This window comes from Bombina bombina, chromosome 6, assembly GCF_027579735.1.
Source record: "Bombina bombina isolate aBomBom1 chromosome 6, aBomBom1.pri, whole genome shotgun sequence".
In the NCBI taxonomy this organism is placed as follows: Eukaryota; Metazoa; Chordata; class Amphibia; order Anura; family Bombinatoridae; genus Bombina; species Bombina bombina.
The window spans coordinates 517,077,460-517,093,986 of NC_069504.1; the positions used below are offsets into that span (position 1 = coordinate 517,077,460).

Sequence of the window (16,527 nt, forward strand, 5' to 3'; positions counted from 1 at the left end):
ACGGCAAAGAGAATGACTGGGGTAGGCGGAGCCTAGGAGGGATCATGTGACCAGCTTTGCTGGGCTCTTTGCCATTTCCTGTTGGGGAGGAGAATATCCCACAAGTAAGGATGACGCCGTGGACCGGACACACCTATGTTGGAGAAAAAGAGTTCAGTTTTAGAGATGTTCAGCTTTAAAATAGTGAGAGGCCATTCAGCTAGGCAGCTGGTGACACAAGTCAGCAGGAAGAAGGCAATGTCAGGTGCTGAAAGGCAGATTTTGGTGTCTTCTGCATAAAGATGATATGGAAACCCGGAATCACTTTTGTGATTCAGATAGAGCATGCAATTTTAAGCAACTTTCTAATTTACTCCTTATTATCAATTTTTCTTTGTTCTCTTGCTATCTTTTTTTAAAAATAAAGGCATCTAATTTTTTTTTGGTTCAGACTCTGGGCAGCACTTTATTGGTGGATGAATGTATCAACCAATCAGCAAGAACACATAAAGATACCAAGAGAATTAATGAAAATTTGATAATAGGAGTAAATTAGAAAGTTACTTAAAATGTCATGCTCTATCTGAATCACAAAAGAAAAAAACTGGGTTCAGTGTCCCTTTAATGAGCTTAAAGATTATTTGTAGACTGAGCCTTGAGGTACTCTAAGATAGAGGAGTATAGGGAAGGAGGAGGAGCCAAAGAAGGATATACTAAAGGTACGGTTAGAAAGGTAGGAAGAGAGTAGTGTCATAAATACCCAATATTTCACATATCAAACAGGAATCGCAAGAACCAACAGGTTATAGGGATAGAAAAGTAAAAATTTAAATGTGCATAAATGCATTTCAGTTTAAAATGGAAGCATTTTTGCAAAATACTTCCATTAGCAAAAATGCTTCTAGTAAAAGTAATATTTCTGCAGCATATGCACATATCCTGTGAGGGCCAGTATTCAAGCTCAGAGAGCAGAAGATGGTGTGTATTACCTCTGTGAAGACGTAACTTGTATCATACAATCCACCACTGAGCCTCTGAGAAGGTTTAGTGTTTGAATACTGGTGCATGGGCCCTCACAGTGGAACCAATGGCTGGAAAACTGAATATTTCCAGTTGGAGAAGTGATTTAAAGTCCCGGAAGACTTGTCCCTGTCTTATCACTGTATCTCTCCAATGCAAAAAAAGTGAAGTTCAAACATTTATAAACTAACTGGGGAAAAACCATCTGAGATAACGGTAAAATAAATGGCTTATTTACATGAATACTGTATTAAGTTGTGTGAAATTTTACATTAAAAATGTCTAAATATTTTAAAATGTCTTTAAAATATACATTCAGCTGTAAAACACCACATTTAGTATTACATGTGCCATGCAAATATTTTTAATGGACTTTCACAAATATCATCCAAGACCACTTTAGAATCGCCTCATAAAGCATTAATTTTGAGTATAACAAATTTTAAACATTTGCTGCCGTTTGCAAGTTTGTTTATTGTGACAAAATTACACTTTACTGAATGTGCATATTTGAGTGTGTCAGCAGACCTTTCCAATATTAATTTGCTTAAGGCACTGCAGGCTTTTATTTTTCCTTCTGGAAACCATATGGCAAATCAGCAGATACAAATATGCATCCATCACCAGCTTAAAAATGAAAGACTTTTCATCACCAGATCTAGTAGTCTATTTTCCCTAGCATGTTAAACCACCAAGATAGCTTTCTCACTTGACATATGGAAATAGTTAAACTAAAAAAACATAATTTATGCTTAGCAGAAAAATTCCTTTACTTCCGGATGGGGAGAGTCCACGGCTTCATTCCTTACTGTTGGGAAATACAACACCTAGCCACCAGGAGGATGCAAAGACACCCCAAAGAAAGGCTTAAATATGCCTCCCACTTCCTCATTACCCCAGTCATTCTGCCGAGGGAACAAGGAAAAGTAGGAGAAACATTAGGGTATAAATGGTGCCAGAAGAATAAAATAAATAATAGGGGACAGCCCATAGACAAAAAAAAAATGTGAGGGGGCCGTGGACTCTCCCTATCCGGAAGGAAAGGAATTTATCTGGTAAGCATAAATTATGCTTTCCTTCCTAAGATAGGGAGAGTCCACAGCTTCATTCCTTACTGTTGGGAAAACTATACCCAAGCTTCAGAGGACACTGAATGAATAACGGGAGGGAACAAAAAGGAAGAGGCGGACCCTATTCTGAGGGCACCACAGCCTGCAAAACTTTTCTCCCGAAAGCTGCTTCAGCCAAAGCAAAAACATAAAATTTGTAAAAAAAATTAAAAATTATGTAAGGAGGACCAGGTAGCCGCTTACAAATCTGATCCGTAGAGGCCTCGTTCTTAAAAGCCCAAGAGGAAGCCCCTGCTTTAGTGGAATGAGCCGTTATCCTCTCCCGCTGTCTCGTAAGCCAAGCGGATGACACTCCTTAACCAAAAAGATAGGGAAGTCGAAGTAGCCTTCTGCCCCTTACGCTTTCCGAATAGACAACAAACAAAGAGGAAGACTGTCTAAACTCCTTAGTAGTCTGAAGATAGAACTTTAAGGCACAAACCACATCCAAATTGTGAAGTAAGAGTTCCTTCGATGAAGAAGGATTAGGACACAAGGAAGGAATCATAATCTCCTGATTGATTTTGCAATCTGACACAACCTTAGGAAAAAACCTAATTTAGTACATAAAACTGCCTTATCTGAATGAAAAATCAGATAAGGGGGCTCACATTGCAAAGCAGAGATCTCAGAAACTTTGCGCGCAGAGGCAATAGCCAATAAAAAGAGAACCTTCCAAGATAACAATTTAATGTCAACGAAATGCAGAGGCTCAAACAGAACCTGTTGCAAAGCCCCGAAGAACAAGATTTAGGCTCCAAGAAGGAGCCCCAGATCTAAACACAGGTCTGATCCTAATCAGAGCCTTAACAAATGACTGCACGTCTGGAAGCTCAGCCAGTCTCTTGCGCAATAAAACCGACAGGGCTGAAATCTGTCCCCTCAGAAAACTAGCAGAAAGGCCCTTCTCCAGCCCATCCTTGAGAAAAGATAAGATCCTGGCAACCTTAACTCTGTGCCAGGAAAAACCACACTCTTCACACCAGAGCAAGTAGGTCCTCCACACCTTGTGGTAGATACGCAGAGTAACTGGTTTACAAGCTTGAATAAGAGTATCAATGACACTCTAAAAGAAACCTCTCCTGGCTAAGACTAAGCGTTTTTGAGGAACAAATGGACCTTGTATCATATGGTCTCTGCGACAAGGTAACTTCCACGGAGGAGATGAGGACATTCCCACTAGATCCATGAACCACGTCCTTCGAGGCCATGGTGGAGCAATCAGGATAACGGATACCCGCTCCTGCTCAATGCGGGCCACCACTCAGGGAAGAAGCGCTAATGGAGGAAAAAGATATCTAAGTTTGAAATGCCAGGGCACTGCTAGTGCATCTATTAGATCCACTTGGGGATCCCTCGACCTCAACCCGTACCTGGGTAGCTTGGTATTGAGACGGGACGCCATGAGATCTATCTCCGGCGTCCCCCACTTCCTGCATATCTCTGCAAACACCTTGGGATGAAGAGACCATTCCCCTGGATGGAAGGATTGCCTGCTGAGAAAATCCGCCTCCCAGTTGTCCACACCCGGAATGTGGATCTCTAACAGCGATCAGCTGTGGGTCTCTGCCCACTCCAGAATCTGAGATACTTCCTTCATTGCCAAGGAACTTCTCGATCCCCCCTGAGAGTTGATGTAAGCCACCAAGGTTATATTGTCTGATCGGAATCTGATAAACTGGAACGAACCCAGAAGTGGCCAAGCCTTCAAGGCCTTGAGGATTGCCCGTAGTTCCAAAATATTGATCGGGAGGGAGGACTCCTCCTGAGTCCACAACCCCTGTGCCTTCCTGGCACCCCAAACAGCTCCCCATCCAGATAGGCTTGAGTCTGTAGGCACAATCTCCCCGGATGGTCTTAAGAAGCACGTCCCTTGGGAAAGATAATCTGGACAGAGCCACTGAGAGAGCGATTCTCTCGACCGGCTGTCTTATATAATCTGTTGAGACAGATCTGAGTGATAGCCATTCCACTGCCTAAGCATGCACAGTTGTAAAGGTCTGAGACGGAACCTGGCAAAACTCTTTTCCAAGTTTATTTTTCATCCATGTGATCGAAGAAGACAAAAGGATGGTGCTTGCACCAGAATATTGTCCAAGTATGGGGCTACTGCAATACCCTGAGTTCTGGCAATGGCTAGAAGAGCCCCCAGAACCTTGGTAAAGATTCTTGGAGCAGTAGCTAGGCCAAATGGAAGGGCAAAGAACTGGAAGTGCTGGTGCAGGAATGCAAACCTCAGGAACTAAAAGTGTTCCCTATGGTTTGGAACATGAAGGTAAGTGTCCTTTAGATCTATAGTGGTCATAAACTGGCCTTCCTGAATTAAAGGAAGGATATACCTTATCGTCTCCATCTTGAAGGAAGGGACACTAAGAGATTTGTTTAAGCACTTTAGGTCCAGAATTGGGCAGAAAATTCCCTCCTTCTTTGGGACCACGAAAAGGTTTGAATAAAACCCCAAACCTCTTTATTCTATAGGCACTGGGACAACAACTCCTAAGAAGGATAGATCCCGAACGCACCCTAGAAAGGCATCCCTCTTTACTGGTCTTGTAGACAGATTCGAGAGAATGAATCTGCCCCTTGGCGGATAAGATTTGAAGCCTATATTGTATCCCTGAGATACCACCTCCAGGAATGACGGATCTTGTACATCCTTGAACCAGGCGTCTGAAAAAAGAGATAGTCTGCCCCCTACATGATCCATTCTCGAATCAGGGGGCTGCCCCTTCATGCCGATTTGTTTTCAGCTGGCTTCTTATTCTGCTTGGATTTATTCCAAGACTGAGCCAGCTTCCAAGTACTCTTGGGTTGCTCAGGCTTGAAGGAGGATTGTTGTTGTTGGGATTTGACATAAGGAAAATTAGAAGATTGTCGTCCATTAGACTTGTTCTTATCTTGCAGTAGGAAGGCACCCTTGCCTCCGGTAACCGTAGAAATAATGGAGTCCAGGCCTGGACCAAATAAAATCTTTCCCTTAAAGGGAAGAGAAAGAAGTCTGGACTTAGACGTCATATCCGCAGACCAAGACTTTGACCAGAGTGCCCGACGGGCTAGGACCGCAAAGCCTCTAACGTAGACAGAACCTCCTTTAATAAAAAACGCAAGTGCTCAATTTTAAATCTAAAGGACGGTTCCTCCGCAGCAGGAGGCTTAGACGCTAAGGACTCCGACCCAGAAAGTTCACCCTCTGAAGCTACAGAGGTTAACTCATCATCGGATAACTGAGACATAATAGCTAAATCCAATAAATATTTAGATGACTCCGGGTCAGGAGAGCTATGTTTAACCTTTATTTTGCGTTTGTTAGAGTGAGGTAATGCACTGAGGGCCACTGACACCGCCATTTGTAACTGCGCGGCACGGAGGATTAGATGTGCTACGGTGAACTGCATGTGGAGTAGATAATGTAGCAAGGGTAGTAATCTCACGGGACACTGAGTCCTGAGAGGTAGATAGCTCAGAGGGACTAAGAGCCTTAGAAGCCTTATCTCCCTTCTTAGACTTTATACCGGTATTAAGGCACGTGGAACATAATTGAGTGGGCGAGAAAACCACTGCCTCCTCACAATATAAACAGGTATGATTTAGTACAGAAGGAGTACCTTCTAACATGTCAGAGTCCTCCATAGCTCAGGTTATACCCACAAAATGACACAAATAAAAAACATTTTTTATTATAGAAAACTGCACATTTATACTCCCAATGGCTACGTCACTCACCACCTCCTAGACCCAGACAGTTAACAGAGGAAACGCTCTCCTCAGGTTCAAGTCTCAGCCGGAATGGAGGAAATGAACAAAGACAACACCTGGTCACATGGAGTACAAGACAGTACTTACCCTGTTATTACAAGTATAGCAAGTAATAGGAGCTGTGCAACACTTTCAAAAACGAAAGTGAAACTTAAAAGTGAAACCTGTTTGTTCCAGCCAAAAACAGACAGTCTATCACAGCCCAGGAAAAAAAATCACACAAAGCAGCATGTAAATAATTAATACACTGATTAATTAACCCCAACTGTTCAATAAACCCCCTTCAGAGGATATTAACCCTGGATCCTATCAAGGTATAAAGGAGCCACACTGTGACCCTGTTATAGCATTTTTTGTGTAAAAATTTAAATGATCTTGCCTCCAAGATCCATGCTGTGGAACAGAACACAGCCTCTCATTTGTGACAGTCTTATAGCAGCGCTCCTGACATGGACTTGAGTGAGTGAAAGCAGGCAGTGAAACTCGTCAACACTGATTGCTTAGGAGCTGTTATCAGTAGTCTAGATGGTTTCGCAGAAAAACTTTCCCTGCATCTCCAGACTCAACCCCTTAAGGACCACAGCACTTTTCCATTTTCTTACCGTTTGGGACCAAGGCTATTTTTACATTTCTGCGGTGTTTGTGTTTAGCTGTAAATTTCTTCTTACTCATTTACTGTACCCACACATATTATATACTGTTTTTCTAGCCATTAAATTAACTTTATAAAGACAACATTATTTTTACCGTATCTTATAATTTACTATAAAAAAAAACCATATAAAATATGAGGAAAAAATAGAAAAAAAACATACTTTTTCTAACTTTGATCCCCAAAATCTGTTACACTTTTACAACTACCATGCTTAATAGTTTCTAAATTTTGTCCTGAGTTTAGAAATACCCAATGTTTACATGTTCTTTGCTTTTTTTGCAAGTTATAGGGAATTAAGTACAAGTAGCACTTTGTTATTTCAAAACCAATTTTTTTTTCTCAAAATTAGCGATAGTTACATTGGAACACTGATATCTGTCAGGAATCGCCGATTTCCTGACTAACCTTTTACATGTATATATTTTTTAAAAGAAGACAACCTAAGGTATTAAAACTTGGGGTATTTTTGACTCTTTTCATGCAACCATTTTACCACCAATCTATGCCAAAGTTTGAAAGAAAAAAAAATGGTGATTTTTTTTGACAAAATAGTAATGTAAGAATACAGTTACTGAGAATGGTAAGGATTACTCCAAAAAACACATTAATATGTGTTCAGCAACATCTTCAGTGAGTACAGTGATACCACCCATGTATAGGTGTGTTGGGTTCTCTTGGGGGCTAAAAGGCTTTATTTTTAGGGGGCGCATTCCAGTTTTTCAATTTGGAATTTTCACATTTGTCATCATGCACCCATGTCTTATTTGGGTAATTTCTGAAGCCGGCCAATGTAATTTACCCCCATCAAACCATATATTTTTGAAAAGTAGACACCCTAGGGTATTTCAAATGCTGGTATCTTAACACTTTTCATGCACTAATTCAACCACCAGTCTTTGTCAAACATTTGGGTAGTCATTATTTTGTGTTATTTTTTACACACGTTGTACTTTAGGCATGGATTCTTAGTTCCTGTTATGTGTTACTGCAAAAAAAAAACACCTCAATATGTGTTCAACAAAATCTCCTGAGTACAGTGATACCACCCATGAATAGGTTTGTTGGGTTCTCAGGGGGCTATAAGGCCGCCTTATTTTTAGGGGGCGCATTCCAGTTTTCCAACTTGGAATTTTCACATCTGTCATCATGCACCCATGTCCTATTTGGGTAATTTCTGAAGTCAGCCAATGTAATTTACCCCCATCAAACCATATATTTTTGAAAAGTAGACACCCTAGGGTATTTCAAATGCTGGTATTTTACACTATCCATAACTAATTCAACCACCAGTCTTTGTCAAACTTTTGGGTAGTCATTATTTTGTGTTATTTTTCACAACCTCTATACTTTAGTCATGAATTCTTAGTTCCTGTTATGTGTTATTGCAAAAAAAAAAACCCACATCAGTATGTGTTCAACAACATCTCCTGAGTACAGTGATATCACCCATGAATAGTTGGGTTCTCAGGGAGCTAAAAGGCCTTATTTTTAGGGGGCACATTCCAGTTTTCCAACTTGGAATTTTCACATCTGTCATCATGCACCCATGTCCTATGTAGGTCATTTCTGAAGCCAGCCAATGTAATTTAAGACATTTAACCAAATATTTTTGAAAAGTAGATACCCTAGGGTATTTGAAATGAAGGTATTTTAATACTTTCCATGCACTAATTCAACCATCAGACTTTGTCAAACTTTTGGGTAGTCATTTTTTGTGTTATTTTTCACACAATTTGTACTTTAGGCATGGATTCTCAGTTCCTGTTATGTGATACTGCCAAAGAACACCCCAATATCTCCTGAATACAGTGATACCATATGCATAGGTTTGTTGGGTTGGTTGGAGTTTGCAATGCCAAACTTCTGACGTGTTTGTGATTTTTTTCAAATTAAACATATCTTCTTTGACTATCTTCTTTTGGGGGGCTTTTTTACATAACCCAATTTATTTGCTCACCATGAACGTGCATATATTTCAGAAGTTGAGACCCCAAGGTATTGTATATAGGGTGTTTTGATGCCTTTGATGCAACTGTTTTAGCCAAACAAATTGGAGAAAGTGTGTGGTGGTATTTTTACACACACATTGCTTTTTGGCTATGATTTAGGAGAGCCTGTTGTAAGTTATTGAAAAAAAAAAACACTCCAGGTTGTTTTCTGCAAGACCTCCTGAGTACACCTATGCCCCCATGCATAGGTTTGCCAGGATTTCGGGAACGTTATGTTACAATTTTATGACTTGTAATTTTAGTTATTAAAAGTGAGAGTATTTCTTCTGATAGGCCTGTCTTTAGTTTGGGGCCTATCGCATACCCCAGTTTTATTTATTGCCATTAAAGTGTATATTTTTGAAATGTTGACACCCCAAGGTATTGTATATGGTGTGCTTTGATGCCTTTGAAGCCACCGTTTTAGCCAAAAAAATTGGAGAAAGTGTATGGTGGTTTTCAATTTTCATTTTTACACACATTGCTTTTTGACTATGATTAAGGCGAAACTGTTGTAAGTTATTGCAAAAAAACACTCCAGGTTGTTTTTTGCAAGGCACCCCGAGTACACCTATACCCACCATGCATAGGTTTGACAAGGGTTTTGGTAAAAAAAAAACAGCCCCAATTTTGTGATGGGCCGGCTCCTATGCATCACATTCCTGCTTTTTAAATAAAGATAGCAAGAAAACGAAGAAAAATTGATAATAGGAGTAAATTAGACAATTGCTTAAAATTGCATGCCCTATCTGAATTAATTGAAATTAACTGAATTAAAGAAAATATTTGGGTTTAGTGTCCCTTTAAGCCTTTAGCTGGGGTGTCATTGCCTCCTCCTGGTGGCCAGGTGTTGTATTTCCCAACAGTAAGGAATTAAGCCATGGACTCTCCTTATCTTAGGAAGGAAATGCCTTATACAGAGGTATACAAAAATATAAATAAAATGCAAGCATTTTAGGTGCTAGGCAGGGAGCACGTTTAAACAGACACATTATAACCATAGGAGTAAAAAGCATAACAGGAAGCAAATGCTTACATAGCCTTGGCTTTTATCCACCAATACTTTAAGTGACCCATTATACGATATTTTAAATCCAATATAATCAGACAAATTTGCTGAAATGATTACTAAGTTTGTGTGTCTAATAGGGTTAGGGATCCTTAAGAACCAAGACTGTGGGGCTATACCCTCAATGTTTAGTATTTAGGGTGAATAAAATATCTACTTAGGGGCAGTAAACACCTTGAGATTTTAATAAAAAAAAGGTTTAGTTATGCATAACAAAAGAACTTTGCAACATGCTTTCATTTTTTATTTTGCACCATTTTCATGTTTTTGCTCTGAAAATTATAATTTTCTATTTCTCAGACTTAAAAAGCACCCGACAGACTTCTCAAAGCTAACCCTGCTACATATCTTTTCCTAACTGGCTTTAACAGATAACTTCTGCAAAACAATGCACATTATACTAGAAATATACTACGGCTAGCCTTGTTATCTGCCGTCTTAAGCCCAGATTGGCTCCTTCAACTGAGGCAAGTGGTGGGAGGAGTTTGGCTACTGAAAAATAAATGCAGCAAAGAAGATGTTCATTTGGTTTTAAAAATGTTTAGACTTGACTGATCTGTTATTCAATATCAAAACAACAAAAAAGCATTGCAATTACAAGGTCTTTACTGTCCCTTTAAAGACACAAAATAATTGCACTACTTCTGTCTTTTCTTTCTTCCCTTGAGCAGCTCTTGGAATAAACTGTGGCTTCACCAGCAAAAGATGGATCTTACCAAATGGAATGTTAATTCTCCAGTTTTAATGGCTCTCCCATTCCAGAAGTTCGATTTAAAAATACATAAGTATGTAAAAAAATACACCGCAGTTCTATCATCCCTTTGTTTGACAGTAACCAAAAACTTTAAAGACTAGAAGCTTCAAGATGTCATTCAGTTTTGCTGAATTTAAGATATTTTGGGGAAAGATTACAAGTGAAACGCTATTTTAAAATAAGCTCATAAAGGGGCAAATTTGCCCATTTATGGGTGTACTCTAAATAACCAGCCATTATAAGTGGTTAGAATTCATTAACCAGAGATCAGATCTCTGGTAAATAAAAAAAATGTCCCCCAAAATATGTACAGTTCATTTATTAATAAAAAAAAAAATAAAAAAAAATGAGCATCTAATTATCAAAAATAACTGCACAAAGCAGTTATAAGGGGTTGGGGGGATGTAGGCTGAAAAGTGCCTTTACATAGCGATCTATGGGGACTGTGTTTTAAACTGTAGATATTTATTGATATGCTTATATACATATGTTATTGTGTGTTAATAAGTGTAAATACACATATAGGTACATAAATATATATGTATATATACTGTTCTGGATAACAGTCTTAGCCTGGATTCCTACTTGTTTTTATGGCTTCTGCTTTTCAATTTTTGACTACAATAAAGGTTTTTCTTCTTTTTATGAACTTGTGATCTTTATAGAACTGGAGATCCGGAAATACTTGCTCGATATATATTCATATACATTTTAAATTTGCTGCCCAACGCTGCTCGTTTTACCCCCTGCAGTGTGCTAGGTTCTGTGCCGTGTCTGATGGCATCAGAACGAGGCTCCCATTGGAGCCTATGAAAGCTTGCTCTTGTGATATAAATGTAGCCACCAATCAGCAAGCGTTACCCAGGGTGCTGAAGCAAAAATGAGCCGGCTCCTTAGCTTACATTCCTGCCTTTTTCAAATAAAGATACAAAGAGAACAAACAAAAATTGATAATAGGTGTAAATTAGAAAGTAGCTTAAAATTCAATGCTCTATCAGAATCATGAAGGAAAAAAAATTGGTTTTCATACCCCTTTAATAGAAAGCATTGCAATATGTATTATTCATCTATTTAAAGGAATTTTACCTTTTATTTATTTTTACACTGCATTTGTGCAGTATCGTTTACTTCCTTTCCTGTCACAGCCCTACAAGGAGGAAGTGGCCTTTGCAGGAAGGTTTATCTTAGGCTGATGTCATAAAACTTCTAGGCTAGTGAATAGACTAGATAACAGGGAGTCAGATGGGCTCAGTAGAAATTTAGGTTTTCAAATTCTCCACTCTTATCACACTGGGGCTACACTGAGAATAAGTGCTAATTTTTCAAGAAATCAAGTAAGTTGATTGCTATATTTTTTACACAATCTGTTTCTTTTTATGTTTACTTTGATTTAATATATGTAGTTTTCCCAAAGGAGCACTGTTTAATATCCCTTTAACAGACTTTCTAATGTAATTCCATTATAACTGTACACAGTCTTTTTATAATCACAATTTGAGGCATCAGGTAAGTTGTTCCAAACATCTTGGACAACTAACCACAATTCTTTTGTGGATTTAGGCAGCGTCAGTTGCTTCTGTCTCTTCATATAATCCCAGACAGACTCTGTGATGTTGAGATCAGGACTCTGTGGGGGACGTACCATCACTTCCAGGACTCTTTGTTCTTTTTTATGCTGAGGATAGTTCTTAATAACTTTGGTTGTATGTCTGGGGTTGTTGTTGTGCTGCAGAATACATTTGGGACCAATCAGATGCCTCCCTGTGGCACTGCATGATGGATAGGTATCTGCTTCTACATTTCAGCATTGAAGACCATTAATTCTGACCAAATCCCCAGAAATGCAGCCCCAAACTTGCAAGGAAACTCCACCATGCTCCACTGTTGCCTGCAGGTACTCATTCTTGTACCACTGTCCAGCTTTTCGGTGAAAAAATTACCTTCTGCTACAGCCAAATATTTCAAATTTTGACTCCTCAGTCCAAAGCACCTGCTGCCAATTTTCTGCATCCCAGTTCCTTTGTCATTGTGCTTAGTTGTGTCGGTTGGCCTTGTTTCAATGTTGGAGATAATACTTTTTGGCTGCAAGTCTTATATATGTAAGAGCATCTTGTATTCAAAGCAGCAACAGGAACACAATTTTCAATGGGCTGGGCTCTATCTCCCATTTCCCTCTGGGGGGTGATTTCTGCTTTTGCTACTTGTTTACATAGCTTTTCTGTAGCCAATACTGAAGTATTAACATGTTCAATATAGGGGTGATTTTAACAGGCAAAAAGCTGCTATTTCAAATAAAATATTGCAATGTAATTTCAAATTCAATAATTTATGGAAGCACAGAAAGGGGAATTGATTAAAGGAATAAACTTCCATTAGAGGTGGTAAGCACAAACACTGTGGGGGACTTCAAGATGGCCTGGGATAAGCATAATTTTAGGCAGACTTATTGGCCCACGGTTCTTATCTGCTGTCAAAAGCTATGTTTCTATATCAACATTTAAAGGGATATGAAACCCATTTTTTATTTCATAATACAGATAGAGCATGCAATATTAAACAACTTTCTAATTTACTTCTATTATCATTTTTTCTTTGTTCTCTTGGTATCTTTTGTTGAAAAGCAGGAACATATGCTTAGGAGCCAGACCATTTCTGGAGCACTATATAGCAGCAGTTTTGTAAAGATGTCATCCATTTACAAGAACACTAGATGGCAGCACTATTTCCTGCTGTGTAGTGTTCCAGATGCCTACCTAAGTATCTCTTCAATACAGAATTTTTTGAGAACTAAGCAAATTTGATAATAGAAGTAAATTGAAAACATTTTTTTAAATGGTATGTTTTGTCTGAGTCAAAAAAACAAAATGTATGCTTACTTGATAAATGTATTTATTTCCTGGCATGGAGAGTCCACAAATCCATTCCAATTACTAGTGGGAATTCAACTCCTGGCCACCAGGAGGATGCAAAGAACACTCAGGCAGAGCTGTCAAATGTGTCACTCCTATTACCCATAATCCCCAGTCATACGGCCGAAGGAAAATGGAAAAAGAAGATGACACAAGGGTATAGAGTTGTCTGAGGTTTATACAAAAAAGCCGCCTTAACATAAATTAAGAGCGTGTAGTGGACTCTCCATGCCAGGAAAGAAAGACATTTTTTAGGAAATCATAACTTTAGTTTTCTTTCCAATGGCATGGATAGTCCACAAATCCATTCCAATTACTAGTGGGAACCAATATCCAAGCTAGAGGACACAGAATGGAAGGGAGGGAGAACAAGACAGGCAGACATAAACAGAAGGCACCACCGCTTGAAGAACTTTTCTCCCAAAGCAAGTCTCATCCGAGGCAAAACTATCAAATTTGTAGAATTTGGAAAAGGTATGCAATGAGGACCAAGTGGCGCCTTGCAGATTTGCTCCACAGAAGCTTTGTTTTTGAAAGCAAAGGAAGAAGAGACAGCTCTAGTGGAATGAGCCGTAATTCTCTCAGGAGGCTGTTGTCCTGCTGTCTCATAAGCTAACCCGATAACACTTCTCAACCAGAGAGAAAGAGTAGTAGAAGTGACCTTCTGACCCAGGGCAGATGTTTGCAGAACATCTTTAGTTGCTTGAAGGTAAAATTTTAGAGCACGCACAACATCTAGGTTATACAACAGGCATTTCATCTGAGGAGGATTAGGACAAAATGAGGGAACAACAATTTCCTGATATTGCAATCCGGTATTACCTTTGGAAGAAATCCCAACCTAGTACGAAGAACCGTCTTATCCGCATGAAAAATAAGGTAAGGGGAATCACACTGCAGAGCCGAAAGCTCAGAAACTCTGAGAGCAGAAGAAATAGCAAGGAGAAACAAAACTTTCCAAGATAACAACTTAATATCAACTGTATGCATAGGCTTAAACGGAGCCTGCTGCAGAATTTTAAGAACAAGATTAAGGCTCCAAGGAGGAAGAGCAGGTTTAAATATGGGCCTGATTCTGACCAAAGCCTGCACAAAAGATCTGCCAGACGTTTATGCAAAAGAATAGACAGTGCAGAAATCTGACCCTTCAGAGTGCTGACTGACAAACCTTTCTCCAGGCCATCCTGAAGAAAAGACAAAATTCGGGGGAACCCTCACCCTGCTCCAAGAGAAAATCTTTGATTTACACCAATAAAGGTATTTACGCCATACCTTATGGTAAATCTTGTGAGTACCAGGTTTACGAGAATAAAGCATGGTATCAATGAACTCAGAAAAACCACGCCTAGCCAAGACTAGACGTTCAATCTCCAAGCAGTCAGCTTCAGAGAATCTAGATTTGGGTGGAGCAAGGGAACCTGAAGTAGAAGGTCCTTCCTCAAAGGTAACTTCCAAGGGGGAAGAGATGACATCTTCACCAGATCCGCGAACCAGATCCTGCGAAGCCAGTCAGAAGCCATTAGAATCATCAACGCCCCCTCCTGTTGATACGAGCAATGACTCAAGGAAAAAGAGCAAACGGAGGGAACAGGTTTGCAAGACTGAAGCTCCAAGGAACCGCCAGAGCGTCGATCAGAACAGCTTTTGGATCTCTTGATCTTAAACCGTACCTTGGAAGCTTGGCGTTAAGGCGCAATGCCATCAAATCCAACTACGGAACACCCCACCTGAGGGTTATCATTGTGAATACTTACGGATGGAGAGCCCACTCCCCGGGATGAAAGGTCTGCCTGCTCAGAAAATCTGCTTCCCAGTTGTCCACCCCTGGGATGTGGATGGCAGAGAGGAGACAAATGTGAAACTTCACCCTCTGAAGAATGCAAGTCACCTAATTCATAGCTAATGAACTCAGAGTTCCTCTTTGGTGATTGATGTATGCCACCGAGGTGGTGATGTCCGATTGGAATCTGAAAAACTGGACCAAACTTAGTTGAGGCCAGGCTGTTAGAGCATTGAAGATAGATCTCAACTTGAGGATGATTATGGGGAGAAAAGACTGCTCTCGAGTCCAAAGACCCTGAGAGCCTTTAAAGAACCCCAAACGGCTCCCCAGCCCAACAGGCTGAAATCTGTGGTCACAATCACCCAGGATGGTTTCAGGAAGCATGTACCCTGAGACAGATGGTCCTGCGAAATCCACCAAGATAGAGAGTCCCTTTTAGGGGATCTAGTACAAGCTCTGCGAGAGATCCGAGTGGTCTCGTTCCATTTTATGAGCATGCATAACTGTAGAGGTCTCAGATGGAAACGAGCAAAAGGAATAATGTTCAAGGAAGCAACCATTAGACCAATTACCTTAATACACTGAGCTACTGATGGATGGATAGAGGACTGAAGAGAATGACAAGCAAGAATTTTGGATTTTCTGACCGTCAGAAAAATCTTCATGGACAGACAGTCTATAATCGTTTCCAAAAAGCATACCCTGGTGTCTGGCACCACGAAACTCTTCCAGATTTACTTTCCATTCGTGGGTACAAAAATAGACAAGAGAGTGTCTGTATGAGATTTTGCTAAATGAAAAAATGGCACCTGAACCAAGATATGGCGCCACCGCTATCCTGTGTGATCTGACCACCGCCAAAAGGGCCCCTAGAACCTTTGTAAAGATCTGAGTAGCTATGGCAAAGCCGAAGGGAAGGGAAGAGCAACAAAATGGAAGTGTTTGTCTGAAAAGGCAAACCGCAGGAATTGGTGATGTTCCTTGTGAATAGGGACATGAATATACGCATCCTTCAGGTCTATGGTAGACATAAACTGACCCTCCTGAATCAAACGTAGAATGGAGCATATAGTCTCCATCTTGAAACATGGGACCTTGAGAAATTTGTTGAGACATTTCAGGTCCAATATGGGTCGAAAAGTTCCCTCCTTTTTGGGAACCACAAAGAGGTTTGAATACAAACCTTGACTTCCAGAGAAGATAGGTCTTTTACGCAGCTAACGAAGGCTTCTCTCTTCACCTGGTTTGCTGATAACCTTGACAGGATAAATCTGCCCATTGGAGGACAGGGCTTGAATCCTATCCTGTAACCCTGGGAAACTACTTCCACCGCCCTAGGATCTGGGACATCTTCTTGATCCCAGACTGGATCGGGGTCGACACCTTCATGCTGACTTAAGAGTCAGAGAAAGGCTTCTTGGACTGTTTGCTCTTGTTCTAAGATTGGCTTGACCTCCATGAAGTCCTGGGTTGCTCGGGATCGAAAGAAGAGAAAGACTTTTGTC

At 40.1% G+C, this 16,527-nt stretch overlaps 1 protein-coding gene across 1 annotated transcript in view; it reads right to left on the bottom strand.

The window, feature by feature from the left end:
• The window catches only part of EFL1 (elongation factor like GTPase 1), an 869,365-nt gene that overhangs the window by 594,750 nt on the left and 258,088 nt on the right, over positions 1–16,527 (bottom strand). The window lies entirely within an intron of this gene.